This window comes from Rousettus aegyptiacus, unplaced genomic scaffold (assembly GCF_014176215.1).
Source record: "Rousettus aegyptiacus isolate mRouAeg1 unplaced genomic scaffold, mRouAeg1.p scaffold_m13_p_12, whole genome shotgun sequence".
NCBI lineage: Eukaryota > Metazoa > Chordata > Mammalia > Chiroptera > Pteropodidae > Rousettus > Rousettus aegyptiacus.
Genome location: NW_023416287.1, coordinates 3,114,985 through 3,132,709, shown reverse-complemented (window position 1 = coordinate 3,132,709; position 17,725 = coordinate 3,114,985). Strand labels below are relative to the sequence as shown.

General features: G+C 59.3%; 1 long non-coding RNA gene across 1 annotated transcript; it reads left to right on the top strand.

Annotated features, from left to right (window-relative positions):
- The first annotated feature begins 280 nt into the window (after positions 1 to 280).
- Positions 281 to 10,902, top strand: LOC118609961. The gene is made up of 3 exons (XR_004953529.1): positions 281 to 822; positions 4,708 to 10,392; positions 10,492 to 10,902. It is a non-coding gene; the product is annotated as an uncharacterized LOC118609961 (long non-coding RNA).
- Positions 10,903 to 17,725: the final 6,823 nt, after the last annotated feature.

Below are 17,725 nucleotides of genomic sequence, written 5' to 3'. Positions count from 1 at the left end.
CCATCCCTGCTAGACAGTCGGGCAGACGGCCAGGTCCGCGATTTACACCCGGGACGCGCAGACGGCCCCCGCCGGGCCGGGCCACGTGCGTGTGCGCGGCTTGCTCTCGCCTCTCCTCAGCCGGCTTGTTTCGCTCTGGGCTGCAAATTCATTTTTAGATCCCGGCTTCCTCCCTCCCCATCTCTTGCTTCTATTCTTAGAAAGCAAACTGGGATGTGCTCGGGCTTCGCGGGGAAGTCAGACAGAAGTTTGCCCACGTGCTCCGGCCCCGGCCGCCTGAGATATGGAGTTAATTAAAAAGGAAGCTCCGAGTAGCAGGTTCATGGGCCGGAAAGGCAGCTGGCCGGGGCTGACTCCGCGGGGAGGGACGGCAGCTCTGGTGGCTCCCTCCCCCTACCCCCCCGCCCAAGGTCCAGCAGGTGATGCCCTGGGATAGGGCTGCCCTGCCCAACACGCTGGGCTGGCCACGTGTGCTGCTTAAATATGAACTCTTCCAGCATGTTGGGCAGCTGAGAGGTTTTTAATTAGATAAATAAATCCTAAAGGGTTTGAGAGGAGGGTCGCCTTCAGGACCCCGAGCCGAGCCGCTGAAATGCGCCGTCTGCAGGAGGAAGCTGACCTTCCTCAGTGCCGGCCCTGCAGTTCCGGGGTGCGGGGTGGGGAGAGAGGCGAGAGGGAGGAAGAGAGACTTGGGGCGGGGGACCGCTGGAGACAGTGAGCACCTGGCAGGAGAGGCGGCCCCGAGAGATGCTCTGGATTGAGAAGCCAGCCTGCGCGAGTCCAGACTCCAGGCTGTGCCACTTCGCAGCTGTGTGACCTCGGGTAAGTCACCTAACCTCTCTGTGCCTCCATCTGCTTGTCCGTAAAGTTAGAACAGTGATTATAATGGTACTTTTCCCTAAGTGAAGACAAAGCGCTTCCAGCAACACCTGGCACTAAGTAGTGATGGTTAATTAATCTAAACTTATTATTATTATTATTATTATTATTATTATTATTATAAAAGGGACAGATGCCCCTGCAGGAGAGAGAGAAGCGGGGGCTCTGCTGTTTGCAGGCGATGGCTCCCCTTTCCGCTGGCCCGGCTAGTCCTGCCGGCATTGAAGGAGGAAGGAGAGGCGGGTCCCACTAGGGCCGCTCTGCCGTTGACTCAAGGAGAGGCGACGTTCTCTGAGAACTCGGTGCCTCCTTCTCCAGGAAGCCTTCCCTGACGGTCGGTCCCTTTCATCGCTGTCCGCAATCCGCCTACAGCTCTGGGCTCTCCTTTAGCGCACATCACGCTGTACGATGATGCCTTTTGTTTAAAACGATGTGTTTTCTTACCTAAGACATCCTCATAAATATTTTACAAACATTCTCGTAAAAAATAAAAAAAATTCTAGAAGCATGGGGAGTAAAACGAGGCGGCCTTATCCTCCCCACCCTCCTCCCCTCCCTGCAGGGTGCTGCAGCCCGTGCCGACCTTCGGGAGAGCGGTTGTGAGTGTGAGCACGTGTACCATTTTGTTTTGTCTATAAATGTGACCGTACTACGCATATTAAACAAAACAAGCAAGCTGCGAAACACTTTCTTGGCATCTTCCCATGACAGCGCTTATCTAACTTATTATTTTTAATTTTTATAAAATTTTTTCCTGAACCTACGATATAGACAGACACATGGTAAAGAAAAAAAAAATATTGTGCAAGAGGATGGGAAGGACAAGTGTCTTCCCTTTGCTCGAAGTGAGATGCCAAGAGTGTCTGCTGTGTTCCTCTTCATACACGTGAGAATAGAACCGGCCTCCGTTCATCCGTTCGATTAATCAATAGAAGTATCGGTTATCTAGTGCTAGGTAACAAAAGTCCCCCGAAGCGGGGAGCTCAAACGCCAACCGTGTGTTATCTCGCAGGGTCCGTGGGTCGCGCTGGGGGGTGGGGGGCGGGCCTGGCTCGGTGTGTCTTTCGGGGCTGCATCGTGTGTCGGCTGGGGCTGTGCCGGCTGCAGGCTGGACTAGGGCGGTGGGTGCGAGGCCTCCGGTCCCTGCCACGCGGCCCTCTCCACAGGACGCGGCGGCGTCTTCTCCGAGCCGAGCGATCCCCGGGGAAGGGCGAGGACGCTGCCGCTGGCCTTTCGTGCCCTGGGGACTTCCGCTGAATTCCCTCTGCCAGAAGCAAGTCGCGCGAGGCACAGGCATGCAGCCCGGCCTCCCGAAGGGAGGAGGACGGTGGGCATATTTCGAAGCCAGCGCGAGGCACGTTGCCCCTCATTTCTTCGCCCGCCGAGGTCTGCAGAGCAGCCCCGCAGGCACCGGCTCCCCGCGCCTGGCCCCGGCGCCACACCCAGGCGTCCCGCGGACCCGGCGCTTTCTCTGGGCCGAGTCATCGCCCTGAGTCACAGGGACACCTCGGCAGCGCCCACACGGGGTCTTCCTGGAGCCTGTCTCCAGCGAGTTTTCCAGAAGGCCAGCTCCCCAAGAGGCAGCCCTTGCTGCAGGAAAGCTGTGGGGAAGTCTGTTAAGTACCTCCCTCTGCCCAGGGATTTGCACATCCACCCTCAGGCCCTCCCCGAGGGGCACTGTCCTTGTCACTGAAGCCTCTGAGACGGGCAGGCGAGATGGCCAAACCGGTCGCCCATCCTGTGTAATACCATCCTGGTCTTCTCTCCTAAGTCAGTGCCGACGTGGCTTCTGTTTCGGGGGAAATTTCCAGAAGATCTGCACTTGTTATATTCGGGACTTCAGAGACCCCTCACGGTGGGGAGGCGGGGGGCGGGGATAGGCCGAACACGAATCCCCCTCCGTACTAAAGCAGCATGGACAGCTGCCATTTGTGAGGAAGGACTTCAGGCTCTGTGCGATGGTGGCCTTCCCTGCTTCATCTCATCCTGTCCCCGTACCAGTGGTCCAGGGAGGGGCATCGCCAGAACTCCCGGCCGGAGACGACGAAACGGGGTCTCAAAGCCCGAGTGAAATGCCCACGGCGTCGTAGCTGCCGAGGGGCCGGTTTGAGGTTTCTATCCGGGTCACCCACGCTCCCAACTGCAGCCTAATACGCAGGCCGGCGATCGCGGGGCGTCCAGCGTGCAGGCGTCACCCCGAGGCGGCTTCGTCACCCGTCCGCTGGCTGGGCGCAGGCGGGAACGACGTGGAAGCGGCCGCGGGTCGTCCTCACCAGCTCGCAGGCGGAGAGAAAAAGCTGCCTTCCTGAGCCACTGCGTCTATAAATCTCTATCAATGACGTGACTGACAGGCCAAGGTAGGCGGGGGTGGGGGGGGGGTTACACGTCTTTCCCCTTCGTTTTCCATTCACTGCCCGGTGGTCAGCTCCCTCTGGGCCGACGCAGCACCTCCCAGCTCATGCGCAGACAGGCAGTGGCCGGGGTTGGCCCGGGCGCCCGGACCTCTCCCGTCCTTTGTGAGTGGCCACAGACGGCCGTGCCGCGACGTGGGCATCTGGGGGTCCGGCCGTCTCCACCTCCGTCCACGACACTGACTGCCGCCCACGCCCTCAGCCCTGCCGTCTTTCCTGAGCTCCGGACAAACACTGTCCAAGAAGCAGAGCCTTCTGACAAGGGGCACGTGCTTCCTCTGCTTCCTCTCTAGTTCTGTGGCCGGCAGCGCGCGAGGCTGCCGAGCCCCTGCAATCGTGTGCCGGAGGGCCTGGGTGTTGAGCCTTGCGCAATACTGAGTGACTTAAATGTGAATGTAAACAGCACCCCTCTCCCCGAATGATGAGCTACCGTGTTGGAGATTCGCCTCCCTGACCTTTATCTTCAACGAGCTGGCCCTGGGCTGGGCTCCCTCACTCACCCACACCAAAGAGAGGTGGCGGCAGCACCCTGGGGTGTCCGACGACTGGGCTCGCGGTCAGTGGGGAGGGAAAGAGAAGCCACGTGGAAGGACAGATGGAGAGGCCTCCGGGGGGCTGCGGGGGCAGAGCTGGGAGGTGACGGTTCTGGTCTCAGAGGGAGACCGGGGGGCTGCTCGAGCCCAGGCCCGGCTGGTCCATGTGACTTCATGCCCGAGCTGGCTGTGCTGTGGGTGGGCCGAGCCGAGGCGGGAAGGGCACTGGGTTTTCCTGCTTTCCCCGTGGCTCCCGGGGCGGCCTCCATGCTGCAGGGCGGGGCCTTCTGCAGTGAAGCGCAGCCCGAGAGCCAGGCCAGGTGCTCGCCCCGCACCTCAGCGACAGGGACCAGCCCTGAGCAGCACGAGTATCAACAGCTAACACCGTTTTTCACTGTCTCCTCTGTTTATTTATTTCGCGTAGTCCACGGCCACAGTCCCAGCAGCCGGCCCGTGTGTAATGTGATGTCCTGTTCCCCTGCAAAATACACGTTGTCGTTTCCCGTGCGTGTGCATTTTATTTTATGGAAATGATACATGCCTGATAGAGCTCGTCGTTTCTTCTCCTTTTTGACTCGACATCGTGGTTTAAAGCACATCCATGGTACTATGTGTATCCGGTCCATAGCTTCTAAATGCTTCACATCCGTTCGGGGGTCTGTCGTCCTGAGAAGGACAGCCAGGTGGCCTCCAGGGGCCCCGCGCCGTGGCGGGCGTGTGAGTCAGTTCTGTGCGGTGCGGATGCTGTTCTGGAATACATACGTGTGCCGGCGACCGCACACACAGGTCGAATGCTCCCAGATTTCTATTTAAAATCGACGTTCCATAATATGGAGATGAATAGTAGAATTCGCGCTGATCATCAAATGTTTTTCTTTACTTAGGGCGACTTTGGACGGCAAACAGAAACCCACGACAAGTCAAGGGACCCCAGAAGAAAGGAAGAAGTCTTGTGGTTTATAGTCATTTTAAGGGTGCTTTCCCCTCTCAAAAGGAACGAGGGGCCCCACATTTCCATGTCGCCCTGGCACCCCCGAATTACGCAGCTGCCCTAGTTGCCAGGTGGTGAGGAGGGACCCGGTTCTTCAGTGTTTGTGGTGGGTCCCCGACCCACAGGGTACGAGGCCGAAAAGGGCCGGCACCTGCCGCTCGCTCCGAGGCCTCGCTTCGTTCCGCCGTGACCTGCTTCACCTAACCCTCCCACCAGCCCTAGAAGCTGGTCACTGCTGTTGTCCTCAGCATGTGGAGGAAGAAACCGAGGCTCCAGAGGCCAAAGGACTTGTGAAGTTGGACTGCGACCAAGCTAACTTGGGGATGAAAGAGCTCTTTCCGTCTCTAAGCCCTATGCTTTCGCGGCCGCCCTATCACCCCATTTTGCAGATGTGCAAACAAAATGATCTCACTTGGGCTCCTTGCAAGATTCACCTCCTCTCAATTGCTGGATCTAAAAGTCCCTGGAGCCCCTCACTGTTTTCTCCACCTCTCGGGGGAGTCTCCGCATGAAAGTTCAGAGAGAGAGAGGGAGAGAGGATGGGAGGAGAAACTGGAAAAAGGCAGCAGATTCCTCATGTTTTATTTATCGTCGGATATTTCCTTGTTGAAGCCTGGTTTGAATCCCGTTTGCCTCGGCTCTGCAGATCAGAGCATAAACAGCCACCTCCCAGGACCTGAAGCGTCACCGAAGTGTTAATTATATTTTTCAATCCGCCTATAAACTCCAGTTTGGGAGAGCCTGGGCGTTCTTAAAATAAACGGCAGTATAAAATTGAAAACAGCTAGCGTTCCTGAATCAATTTTCACATCTTATGACTTCGAAGCGTAATTCATTTCCCCCTCGCGCGCTCCGTGGTGGCGAGGACGTCGTCACGCTGGCCATGAAGTTTCGTGAGGAGCAAACCGGCCACCTGGAGCGTCTTCGCGTCTCGGCACCCCTCGGAGCCCTTAAATACGCGCAGGAAACGCCGAGCCCCCACTTCATTAAGCCACGAGGGCAAAGAGGCCGCGGGACGACGCGTGATCTGTTGCACGAACCGCAGAGACAACTGTAAAGGATTCATCCCGTAACCGTGAGGCTGCTGCGTCCCATCACCTGAGCCGGGAGGAACGTGGGCGCGGAGACTTCGCTTGTCGCGAATGTGGCACCGAGCGGTGCCACGAGGGAGAAGCCTGCCTCGGCCACCGCGTTACCCAGAACGGGGTTCCCTTTAACGTGCACAGATGCAAACTGAGGTGTGATGAACACCAAGGAGCATGCAGAGGTCTTAGATCCTGTTCCGCTCAGCGTGGGCGTGCGCCTCGTGCACACACGTTTTGCACGGATGCACGCCCGTCGAACCCCCACCATGGCGAAGATACCGAGCGCGTCGGGTCCCCTTCGTCCCTCCTGCCGGGGCACGGGCTGTTCTGCCTTCCGTCACGGTGGGTTTTTCTTGCTCTCGAACTGTGTGTTCATGGAACCGTACCGTATGCAACTTTCGGGGCCACCTTTTTAACTCACTATTTCTCTGCATTTCATCCACGTTCTAGTGCACGGTAGGAGGCCGTTCTTTTTCACGGCTGCGTAGTATTCCACCTCATCCTGGGCAATTCATCCATTCTGTTGTGGATGGGCATTTGAGTTGCTTCCAGCTGTCGGGCTATAAACCAGATGTGCTGCTACTAGTATTAGAAGGGCTTTGTTTTGCTTGTGTTGAAAACCGGATCTCCTCCCCGTGGCCTTGTACATCATGCACACGCACGTGCACACTTGAGCCCTTACCGACGCAGTCTCACTTTTTCACCGCCTCCTCGGTTTCAACTGAGTCAGGAGCCAGGAGAGCAAACCCCCTCAGTGCCCGACTGGGAGGCGCTGGTCTGTTTCTTTCAAGAAGCGAATCCATCATTTCTAAACCGCTGGCTTCTTATTCTGCAGCTTCTCGTCTGAAGTCTGAGTCCCCGGAGATTCGCGTGCCTTCCTGGCTCCCTGCAGCACGTGGCTTTTATTCTGAGTTAACTACTAGACCTAATTAAGCAGCATCGTCTCCTCGGAGCGGCTGATTTTCCTCCTGTCTGAATACAAATGAAACTCCTGTGCCGTTAGCATTCAGGGCAGTTCGGCAGAATCAACCTCTTTCAAAACTCGAAGGCCAAAGCGGTTTCAAAGTCAGTCACCCATCCCCATCCACTGAGCAGGCCCCGGCACAGGTACCTCGAGCCAACCCCACCTGAAGGCAGCCTTCGGAGGAAGAATTTGTTCACAGCCAAGGCAGCGGGCCAGGGTGGCCATGGAGGGTCCACGGGACCAGAGCCCCAGGTGTAGGCTCAATCTGTCTGATAGTACACATATTCCCTGCTTCGTGGAGATTCAAAATCCTCTTTATTTCATTTATTGAGTCACGTTATTGAGCGAATATGGATCCAAAGCCTTCTGCGGGCCTGGCACTGGGCTGGGCCCGGCAGGGCTGACCTATATAGGACATCTACGTGTGGGGGACGCAGAAGAAACTATAAACACCTGACTGTGTGTGTGTCTCTAGTTGTCACTGGTGTGGAGCTGAAGGAACAGGGCGACCAGTGTGACAGGGTCCTGATTGAGGTTGAGGCGCCGTAGGCGTGGACACGCAGCTGAGTCCCGTCTGTTATCTGCTGAGGGGCACAGCCAGTCACAGAATTCCTCTAGAAGTAAACCTCTCCACTAGATGGTCCGGCCTGGCAGACCCTGGGCCATCGTGCCCTTACCTCTCAGGAAGATGGCGCCTCGCGGTGCCCACGTCACCAGAATAGTCACAATGGGAACCCTCGGGGGGGGGGGGTCTCTGCCCAGCACCCCTGAGAGCAGAGCCGCTGGGCTCTGGACCCTGACCATCCTCAGAGGTGACAACTCCTGTCCTCCCTCAGAAGTGGCTGTGCTTGTTAACTGTGAGGAAACAGGCATCATTGTCAACTCTTGCCTGTCCTCCTCCGAGCCAGGGTCACAGCAAATAATACAGGCGGGCGAGCCCAGGCTGGACCCTGCTGGATTCAACTGAGAAGGGATTAATTAGGGCACAGTAAGAGGGCGCAAAGGGCCCCAGTGACCCAGGGGCGTCCAGCTGTTCCGTAGACTAACCCGCTTTCTGAATTTTCTCGTTCTTCTCTTGCCCCTATTTCCCATAAAAACATAGTGTCGTGTTGTCCCAATCTTAGAGAACCTAAGAGAAGGGACCGCGAACTTTTCCTCTGTGAAAAGTGTTATTTTCCCTTTGGAATTACCCTGTAAGGGGGGTATTTTGGCCCCTTGCAAAGAATCTGTCCTCCCAACAACCTCTCACTTCATGGTTTTGGTATCTATTGATGACCCTTCCCTGAATCAATGATTTCACTCAGTTGCAAGTGATGAAGTTGCTAATGCTCGCTGTCCTTGTGTATCGATGAGCCGGCGTTCAGCAGCGGAGAAGAGCAGTCTCTCACCCACTGGGACAAGACGGTCCCTCCCGAAAGGGCTGGGTCGGTGGAACCAGGATCTCAACCACAGTCCGGCTTTCCCCTCCTGGTGACAAGGTGGCAGCTGGAACTCCAGAAGTTCCTCTCGCTCACACAAAGGGAGTGCCTTTATCCTTCCAGCTCCAACAGGAGTCCCAGAGAAGCCTCTCACTGGCCTTTCGTGGGTGATGGGCACATCCCTGAACCAATCACTGCGGCCGGAGGGACCCAGCACTCTGATTGGCCAGGTCCGGGTCTGGCGCCACCTGTAGATTCAGAAGTGGGGTCAACGGTATCTCCCAAGGGGAATTTGGGCTCCATTCCCAGAGGTGAGGGGATGGATACCGAACAGACGGAACGGCACCGGCCACTGCCCTTGGGCCTGCGGATGGACTGGGCGGCGAGGCTTCGGTATGGCCAGCAGGACGCAGAAGAGCAGCCGCGCCCCGTGGCGCTGGGGGCGAAGACCACCAGCTCGCACCGAACTCTCAGCTAAGATGCGATTTATATTTAGCACGAGGAAAGCTGTCAAGCTCTTCAATATGCATGGGGTTGGAAGAGCTAGGAGGGAGAGAAAGTGCAGATTCTGCATGTGCCAGAGAGGAATTAATTAGAAATAAGCCCCATACGAGAAGCTGTCTGAATCCTGCTCTGCCTTTGATCCGGCTGCCAACTGGTGACTCTGGGAATTCTCCGCCAAGCAGCCGGCACCTGGGCCTCTCAGGTGGCCCTTCTGGCGCACCGCCCTTGACAGGTGGGGAAGGCTGGGGGCCACCGTCCTCTACCTCTCCCCATTGTCACTCTCGGTTTGTGGGTGACTCCTGCCCACGGGGATGTGTTGATCGAGGTGCCACGATTGTGTCCGCCCGTGGGGAGGTGGGATTGTTCGTGGAGGAGCAGACAGGGCTTGGGTGGCCCTGTGCGGGCAGCCGCAACCTTTGCTCCCGCTGCTCGAGGCGGCCAGGGAGCCAACCCTCGGCCGGGGACCTGTGGTGTGGGCCCTCGGTTCTCACTCTCCCTCTGCCCCGATCATGACCCATGTCCAGTCCCACCAGCCAGATGCCCGACAGAGCAGAGCCTGGGCCTCTCCTAGGTCTGAAACACCTAGCCCTGGGCCAGATGCACAGTAGGTGCTTTATCCGTGCCCGTCAGCATCAGAGACTCTGAGCCGGAAGGGACCTGGAGACACATGGGTGTCTGCGCGCCCCGAGTTCGCATGTCGAATTCTCTTCTGAGTTCTGCTCTGCTCGTGACCTGCCGGCCAGCCGGGGACTCTGGGGATTCTCTGGCAAGAAGCCGGCACCGGTGTGAGGGTGTCAGGGGGTGGGAGAGGATCAGGGCTAGATGAGGTCACGAGGGTGGAGCCCTGTGGCGGGATTAGGGTCCTCATGGAGAGGAAGACACAGGAGCTCTCTCTCTCTTTGCCTTGCGCGGACACAGTGAGAGGGTGGCCGTCTGCAAGCCAGGAAGCAGCCCCTCACCAGACACCGAATAATCCGCCGACGCCTTGACCTTGAACTTCCGGCCCCCAGCGCGGTGAGGAGTGAGCTCTGCGCGTAAGCCGCTGGGTGAGGGCATTTCGTTCTGCTGTCCCACTGGCTCGCACAGTGCTCACCGGGTTTTTTTTTTTTTTTTAAATAAGAGAAGCTTCATTGAACCTTCAGAATATATTAATGAATGCAAACAAAACATTCAGAGGTCATCAAGTTCATACTATTTTTAACATTTTTATGTATTTTCATTCTACTGACATCATTGTAGAGTCAAATGCAACTGTAAGAAATAACACAGAGAGAGCCTTTGTGCGTTTTCCCCGGGGGCTTGAACCCACAGCAGCTGCTCCCGGAGCCTCGTCTCTTCCTCCCGGCCTGACTTCCGGGGTCCCTCTGGGACAGAAGCTGGGCACTGTCCTCTCTAGAACAGTCTGCACCAGGAGGTCCACATATGCCCTACTCAGGAACAAGCCCCCCCTCCACCTTGACCGCAGCGTGGGGTGATTTGATTCAGGCCCGATCGTGCGGGTCCACCGTTGCATGAGTTTCAAGAAACCTACTCAAGATTCTGACTTCATCCATTTTTAATTTTTTTCCCCTGTGAAGACTGGAATTCAGGGATATTTATCTCGCTGGGTGTGTGAAAGCTTAAATAAAATAAGCTTTATCTCTCAGAGGCTGTCAACTGATAAAAAGAAAAGAATTAAGCATATTCCTGTTTAATGAACCCTCTAGGCAAAGTCGGACTTCCGTCTTTTGGTTTAGAGTCTCTGCGGGGACAGCCCTGAGAACCCCCAGGACACCACCCTCCGACCCCCCCAAACCCACCTAGACAGCTCGTAAGTGGAGAAATTGCTGGGGTGGCGGCAGCGAGGAGGAGGGAGACGTGGGTCCCTGTGGGGACAGCCGGGCGCAGGCCACGGCCGCAGGCGTTTGCGCCGGGATGCAGCAGGGGGGTTCCCTCCTTTCCTATTGCTCTCCCTGGGTCGGGGACCCCCGGCAGGCGAGCGCCCTTGCCGCCTGAGGGCGTCAGCCGCGGGGACTGGGGGCGAGGGAGCCCAGCTCCTCACGGGGGCCTTCCTGGGGAGCACGTGATTCCCGCGGCAGTGCCACCATCCAGGAAACCCTGTGGCTCTACTTCCCGAACCTACGTGGGTGACATCGCCAGGTGACAGCAGCGCCCCCCGCCCCGCCCCCCGCCCCCCCCACTCCGCCTCCACCCGGCCGGGCCTCTGCCCTCCCCCGCTCTGCTCCGAATCACGGGGCGGGGCCCGCCGCCTGCCTCTCCTCAGAGCCCCACAGCGCCCCCCGTTTACGTCTCAGTCCACGATGCCGTCCGGGTTCATCCTCGGGAAGCGTGTGGGGTCCGTGTTTCGCCGACGTTTTGGCGTGTGGTGGAGACGACGCCGATCGCGGCGATGGGACGATGACGGTGGCGGTGACGGCAGCAAAGGCAGACGCAGACGGTTATGGCAGCCACGACGATACGGCGAGGACGCCGGCGGTGGCGGCGAGGACACCGACGTGACAACGGTGGCGGTGGCGGTGGCGGTGGCGGTGGCGGTGACGGTGACGGTGGCGGTGGCCGTGGCCGTGGCCGTGGCGGTGACGGTGGCGGTGGCGGTGGCGGTGACGGTGACGGTGATGGTGGCCGTGGCGGTGACGGTGGTGGTGGCGGTGGCGGTGGCGGTGACGGTGACGGTGATGGTGGCCGTGGCGGTGACGGTGGCCGTGGCCGTGGCCGTGGCGGTGACGGTGACAGTGGCGGTGATGGTGGCGGTGACGGTGACGGTGATGGTGGCCGTGGCGGTGACGGTGGGTGGCCGTGGCGGTGACGGTGGTGGTGGCGGTGGCGGTGGCGGTGACGGTGACGGTGACGGTGGCCGTGGCCGTGGCCGTGGCGGTGATGTGGCGGTGAGGGTGGCCGTGGCCGTGGCGGTGACGGTGACGGTGGTGGCGGTGGCGGTGGCCGTGGCGGTGGCGGTGGCGGTGGCGGTGGCCGTGGCGGTAAGCAGACAGGCGTGGCCAAGGTCACGGAGCGAGTCGGCACAGCCGGGCAGAGCGTCCGCTCTTCACCTCAGCGGCCAGCGCGGTCCAGCCGGACAGACACCCAGACAGACACCTGTGAACCAGGAACGTGACGTCTTCACGGTAAGGAAGTGCGTCGTTCGCGCGGCCTCACGGCCCGCGTGAGCGCGTGTCCGTGCGCGTGCACCTTCGCGAGTGTGCGCTCCCACTCTGCGGGTGAGGCACACGAGCGCACGCCCATGGCCCTTGCGCTCATGGGGTCTGTACCGTGGGGGAGGGACGAGTGGTCAGGAGAGGACCGCACAAGGGTCGGCGACGTGACGGGGGAAGCTCAGGGCACTGGGGGCCAGGCTGAGGGGCCCCGCCACCGCCCGAGCCGCCAGGGCGGGCCCCGAGGGCAGCAGGACCTCAGCCAGGCGCTGAGCGAAGGGTTGGGGGTCGCCCCGGGCGGGGCGGGCGCCGGGCTGCCCTCCTCTCGCCTCAGCTGTGCTCTGACTTGCTTTTGACCTTGACCGCGTCCCCCCTCCCTCGACTTCACTGTCCCCAACAGCAAAGTGCAAGTAGGGACAGAGGTGCCTCCTGACAGTCGGTCCTTGACAAGGGGGGCAGGCCCTGCGTGGGAATGGCTCTCTCCCTGCGGCCTGGCTGCCTGAGCACCTTCCCTCGTGAGGCGGAGGCCGGAGCTGCGGGCAGATGGACGGCGTCTGGCCTGGTCCCCCTAGACCCACCGCGATGAGCTCACAGCTGGCGGCAGCCTTTCAAGGGGCCGCCTTGTTGCTTCGTCAGGCGGCGATGGGTCTTTTCGGAATCCCAGTCCAACACGGCGATGATAACATATGTGTCCTCAGGGCGGGGCGGGGGCCAGCAGCCCACTGCTGGGGCCGCCTCGTTCGAGTTTAGAGGCGAGGCCGAGGGGCGCACGCGAATGCGGGCTCCGTTCGCTGTGGGGCCGGCCGGCCTCATGCTCCGTGCGGAGACACAGATGCAGAGTGTCCGTCGGCGCTGAGGGCGCCCCAGACCCTTGGCTGCTGTCTGGAGGAGCAGGGGCCGAGCGAGCTGGGTCCGCCTACAGCCGCCGGGGAGGCTCGTCTGAAACCAGGGATGGTGCGAAGGCTCCTTCCTCTTCCCGTGTCAGTCCCGCTGACGGTGACGGGGAGGAGACGCCCACCTGTCCGGCTGACGGTGACGGGGAGGAGACGCCCACCTGTCCGGCCGACGGTGACGGGGAGGAGACGCCCACCTGTCCGGCCGACGGTGACGGGGAGGAGACGCCCACCTGTCCCGCCGACGGTGACGGGGAGGAGATGCCCACCTGCAGAATGCCGCTGGTGGCCCCCCTCCCCCGACGCGTGCTGGTCAGGGCAGGGTTGATCGCCCGGGTGAATTCAGAGTCGGTCGGGGACCAACGGGCCCCGGTCAAGTAACCGGATCGGACCAGCTTGTTGAGCTGGGGCCGTCTCACGTGTTGACTGAACTCACGCTGGCCAGGATGCCACCAGATTTGATTATAATAAAAGTACCCACTGTGGGGAATGAGTGACCAGCTTATCTCTCCTCACAGACCCCACAGTGGAAGACAAAACCAGAGGTGGCCTGTGGGGTTCGGAATCACAGGCAAGTGTCCTATTAGACGTGAATGCCCCCTGGCGTTGGCCCAAGGGCATGCTGATAACACTCCACGCACTGCGTCCTGGCCTTTGCCTCTTAAAGGTTTACACGCTTTATCATGATTAATCATTTCAACCACGGGACCTTTGCACAAGACAAGGCCAAACCCCGCTATCGCGGGCCCTTGCCTTTGTAGAATTTACCGCAATCGGATTTTAACACGGACGCATTTGGTGGTGTGAGTAACGTCTGCCTTCTCCCCAGACCGCGCCACCCGCGGAGGCGGGGCCTCGCCGGCCCTGTTCGGTGCTGTCCTGTCGGGCCCAGCGTAGGGCCGGCACCCAGCAGGTGCCGTGGCCCTGTGGCTATCATGCTTTTACAGGCGGGGACGCCGAGACTCCGAGAACCGACGTCAGGCGTCCGACTCGTGCAGCCGGAGGTGGTTCGGAGGGGCCCACGCCGGGGCCGCGGCCGAGGGCGGGGTCTCGGCTCCTCCCCGTGTCTGCCCTCTGTGCCCTGGTTCTACTCCACGTACCGGCCCCGGGGGTGCCTCGCGGCTCACTCTCCCCACTTCAGCTGTCGACTCCTGACACTCGAGCCGCCCGCTGGCCCGTCTCCCAGGGGACGAGGCGGGAGGTCCAGGCCGGTGACACGTCCCCCCGGGGCACGAGGCGGCGGGGACTTGAACCCAGGACTCCCCGACTCCAGAGACGCCGCGTTCCCCCCATGGCGCTGCGTCGCCGCTCACCCCGGTCCCTCCAGGGGGACGCTTGGCACGCCCCCCCTTGCCGTGCCTCACCCCCACGCTGCGAGGCTCGTGTGGACCCCACGCTGCTGGAGGTGCCGTGGGTGCCCTGCAGGACACACTCAGGACGGTCTGCGTGCCGCTGGGCCGTCGGGGCTTCGCGGAACCCAATGCGCTCTCGTTGGGACCCGAGAAACTTCCTCTCCGCCCTCCGTCCCCCTCCGAGGAACAGCCTGGTTAAATGGCAGAGAGGCGCCTTCGTCCCGAGAAAGCCTCGCTGAGGAAGCGGAGTCTATTCTTTCTTGAGCCTGGTGGGTTTATTTCACTTATAAAGTAAAACATCGGGGTTGTCATTCCAGAAGTTATCAGGCAGGGAGCGGGTGGGACAAGACGATGGCTTTTCAAAGACGGCGGGAACAGTGGGAGAACGGCTCGGTGGCCCCTGCGTGGGGGTCGGTTGCCGCATTTCCTTCGAGGCGTCTGTGCCTTTGCATATAAACACATTGGCACCCCTGGAAAACACACAGTATGGCCAAGATCATTTTGTAACCCTCTCTTTTTCCCTCAAAATGTGTCTTAAGAGAGCTCTCTGTGTCGGGATGTGTAACTGTTTATGCTTTTATAGGCTGCGGCGGAGATCACCACGTGGACACTCCAGAGTTTAGTTTGCCAGCCCCCCTCGGAGGGCCTTTCGAGGCGTCGGTTTTTGCTATGACTAACAGTCCCACGACGGATGGTCTCGCCTGCGATCATTCCTGCATATCCTTCAGAAGAATAGCGGTGCTGGGTGCTGGCTTGCTTATGTGAGATCCGCAGACGCTGAAGAGTCATCTTCCAAAGTGACGAATCCATATACGCTCCCATGGCAGCATATGGCAATTATCCACATATTGGCCGACAAATGACACGACACAGTTTCAATGTATTTTTAAGCCGATGGGAAATAACTTTATAATTTTTTTTAATTATAAAAAGTTACCTACACAAAAATTTAAATAACGGAAAAGTATCCAGAGAGCACGAATCATTTGTCATTTCACACTCATTCTAGGAAAAAAAAAAAAAAAAAAACACCCTGTGAAAAGTATATCCTTCCAGATGTTTCTTTATGTATTTACATAATATACATTCTTAAATACATACTGATGTCGTAATGCATACGAAAGTTATCGCTCCTTTATTTTGCTCCGAAGGTTTCTTTGCTGCCTTGCTGCCCTCTCCCCCGATTTTTAGCCTCTCTTATCACACTCGTTTCTGTGAGATAATAATAAAAAAGCATCAGCGGCTGCTTGTGTTTTCTTCCTCCTGGTTTTTCTGTCTCCTCGCACATCGGCAGGTGGGAGAAGGGCGACCGGCAGGGGAAGTTGATTGTGGGGCTGTTTTTTCTCTTCCTTTCCCAGAGTTCCGTGGCCTGAAGTGACCAGTGTCCAGACGTGTCTCTGAGGTGGGGGCCGGAGGAGGAGAAGGCGGGCCGGCCGCAAGGTCCTGGCGAGGACGCGGGGAGGCCGAGGGCCGGCCGAGGAAGGGATGCGAAGCAGACAGGCATCGCTCAAACTCCGGGGGCGAGACGTCGGTCTCCTGTGGCAGAATTCAGCAAATGCTATTAAGGATAAATTTTTTATTGTTCTGTCCTGCAGGCAGCCTGGGAAAATACCGTAGTCTCAGCATAAATGAGTTCCGCTGTCTAATTTTATTTTTAAATGACTGTTTTCAGCACTCGCTCTGCCTCTGGAGGCGAACGTGTGAGACCGGCCTCCCGGCAGGGCGGGGGACAGGCGGCTGGCGGCTCTGCCCTCCCCGTCCGTTCCTCCACGTCTCGCCCAGCCGCAGGTCGCAGGAGGGCAACGGGGCAGCCGCCTGCGTAACTCTGGCCAAGGCGACGTGAAAGAAGCCAAATGACGAGACGGAAACCAGAAACCATTCACCCCATGTTCGCTCACGTAAATACTCAGATTTATTCACTCATCGACAGACTGAGGGAACAGCACGTGAGAAGGCTTCGCCGTGGCAACACCTCAGCCCGGTGGCGGGGGTGGGGGGTGCCGGGAAGATGGCCAAGGTGGGGCGGAGGGGCGAGGTGTGAGGAAGAATCAGGCACAGGGCCAGAGGCTGGCCGCACAGGCCCGGACGCCCTCGGGAGTGGGGTGCCGAGGGGCGGGGCCCGTTTGCTTGTGGAGGGGAGTCTGGGGTCGGGGGTTTGTGGAGAACGGGCTGCCGAGGGGGAGGCCAGCGAGGACGGGGTGGTGGCTCTTCTTCCACGTGGGCCGTGGGCCGTCACCCCAGAGCGAGGCAGAGGAGCCCGGGGCCAGGATTCCAGCGGCCGGCAGACTGGAAGGACCTGTCGGGCCAGGGAAGCCTGAGGGTCTGGGTGCCTGGGTGCGCGCGGGGGATGGGGGCGGGAAAGGGAGGCTGGGGGCGGCTGGCGGGGGCCGCGGGTGCTGTCTTCAAGCCCTTCTCTGTGCCCATGGCGTGGAGCCCGGAACATTCCGGACTCCTCAGCGTGCCACGTGCGGCACCTCCGTGCTCCTTCGGCAGCTCCGGCCTCGTCTCATGCCTCGTGCCTCGGTCCCCGGCAGCACGGCCCTGGGCCTTAGCGGCCCTGCTTCCTGCGCCTGGGGCCAGCCCTTCCCCACCCGCTCCCACCCCCCCGCGCCCGGGAGGGCTCCCGCTCTCTCCCAAGTCTGCCCTCCACAGTGTTCCCTCCGGCAAGCCCCTCCTCGGGGGTCCCACAGCCCCCGGCTTCGTCCGGCTGGTAAAGGCTCCCGGGCGTTGGGACTGGGCCTGCTCTGTCCACAGCTGTGTCCCCAGCACCTCGAGCAGAGCTCGGCACGTTACAGGTGCCCAGTAGACACCGGCGGGGTGGAGGAAAGAGGGGTGGACGAGGGACTCTCCACGGGACCAGGCTTTGTCCTCGGAAAGGCAGAGCCCGTTTCAGAGGCCGGCAAGGGAGCGAGGCCGATTTTGTTCTCCCTGAGGAAGGACTCATCCGTCGCCGGCCTCTCTGGGGCGATGGGGGAGCTTCGCGCCCTGCGGAAGCTCTCAGGCGGGGGCTGGGAACAAGCCGCCAGGGTTTGTAGAGCTGACGGGTCACTCGTCCCTCTACTTCCTGCCCCTGAACCCCTGGGACACAGAGAAGGCAGCTTTCCGTTCTTGTGGCCAACGCCGGCGTGGCAAATGACGGCTACTCGGCAAACCACACGGAACGGGTGAATGGGGGTATCCTCCCACCCCCAAATCTTCCAGACCTGCCCAAACGGCACCCCGAAGTGCGGCTGGTCTGAACGGACCTGTACAGCAAGTGTAAATTACCCCGCGGGTTTCAAAGACTTACTTAATGGTAAAAAAAAAAAGTGAAAACATCAATAATTTGATGCATGTTGAAACGATACTGTTTTGGATATATTGGGCTGAATGACATATACTGTTAAAATTAACGTCACCTGTTTCTTTTTGCTTTTTTAAAAAATGGAGTAACTAGAAAATTTTAAACGTGGCTTGCACTGTGCTTCTATTGTACAGGGCTGGCCTAGAAGAGCAGTTCCCAGCTTTTGGGGCTCACTGTGTCCTGTCAGATACATACAGACATGG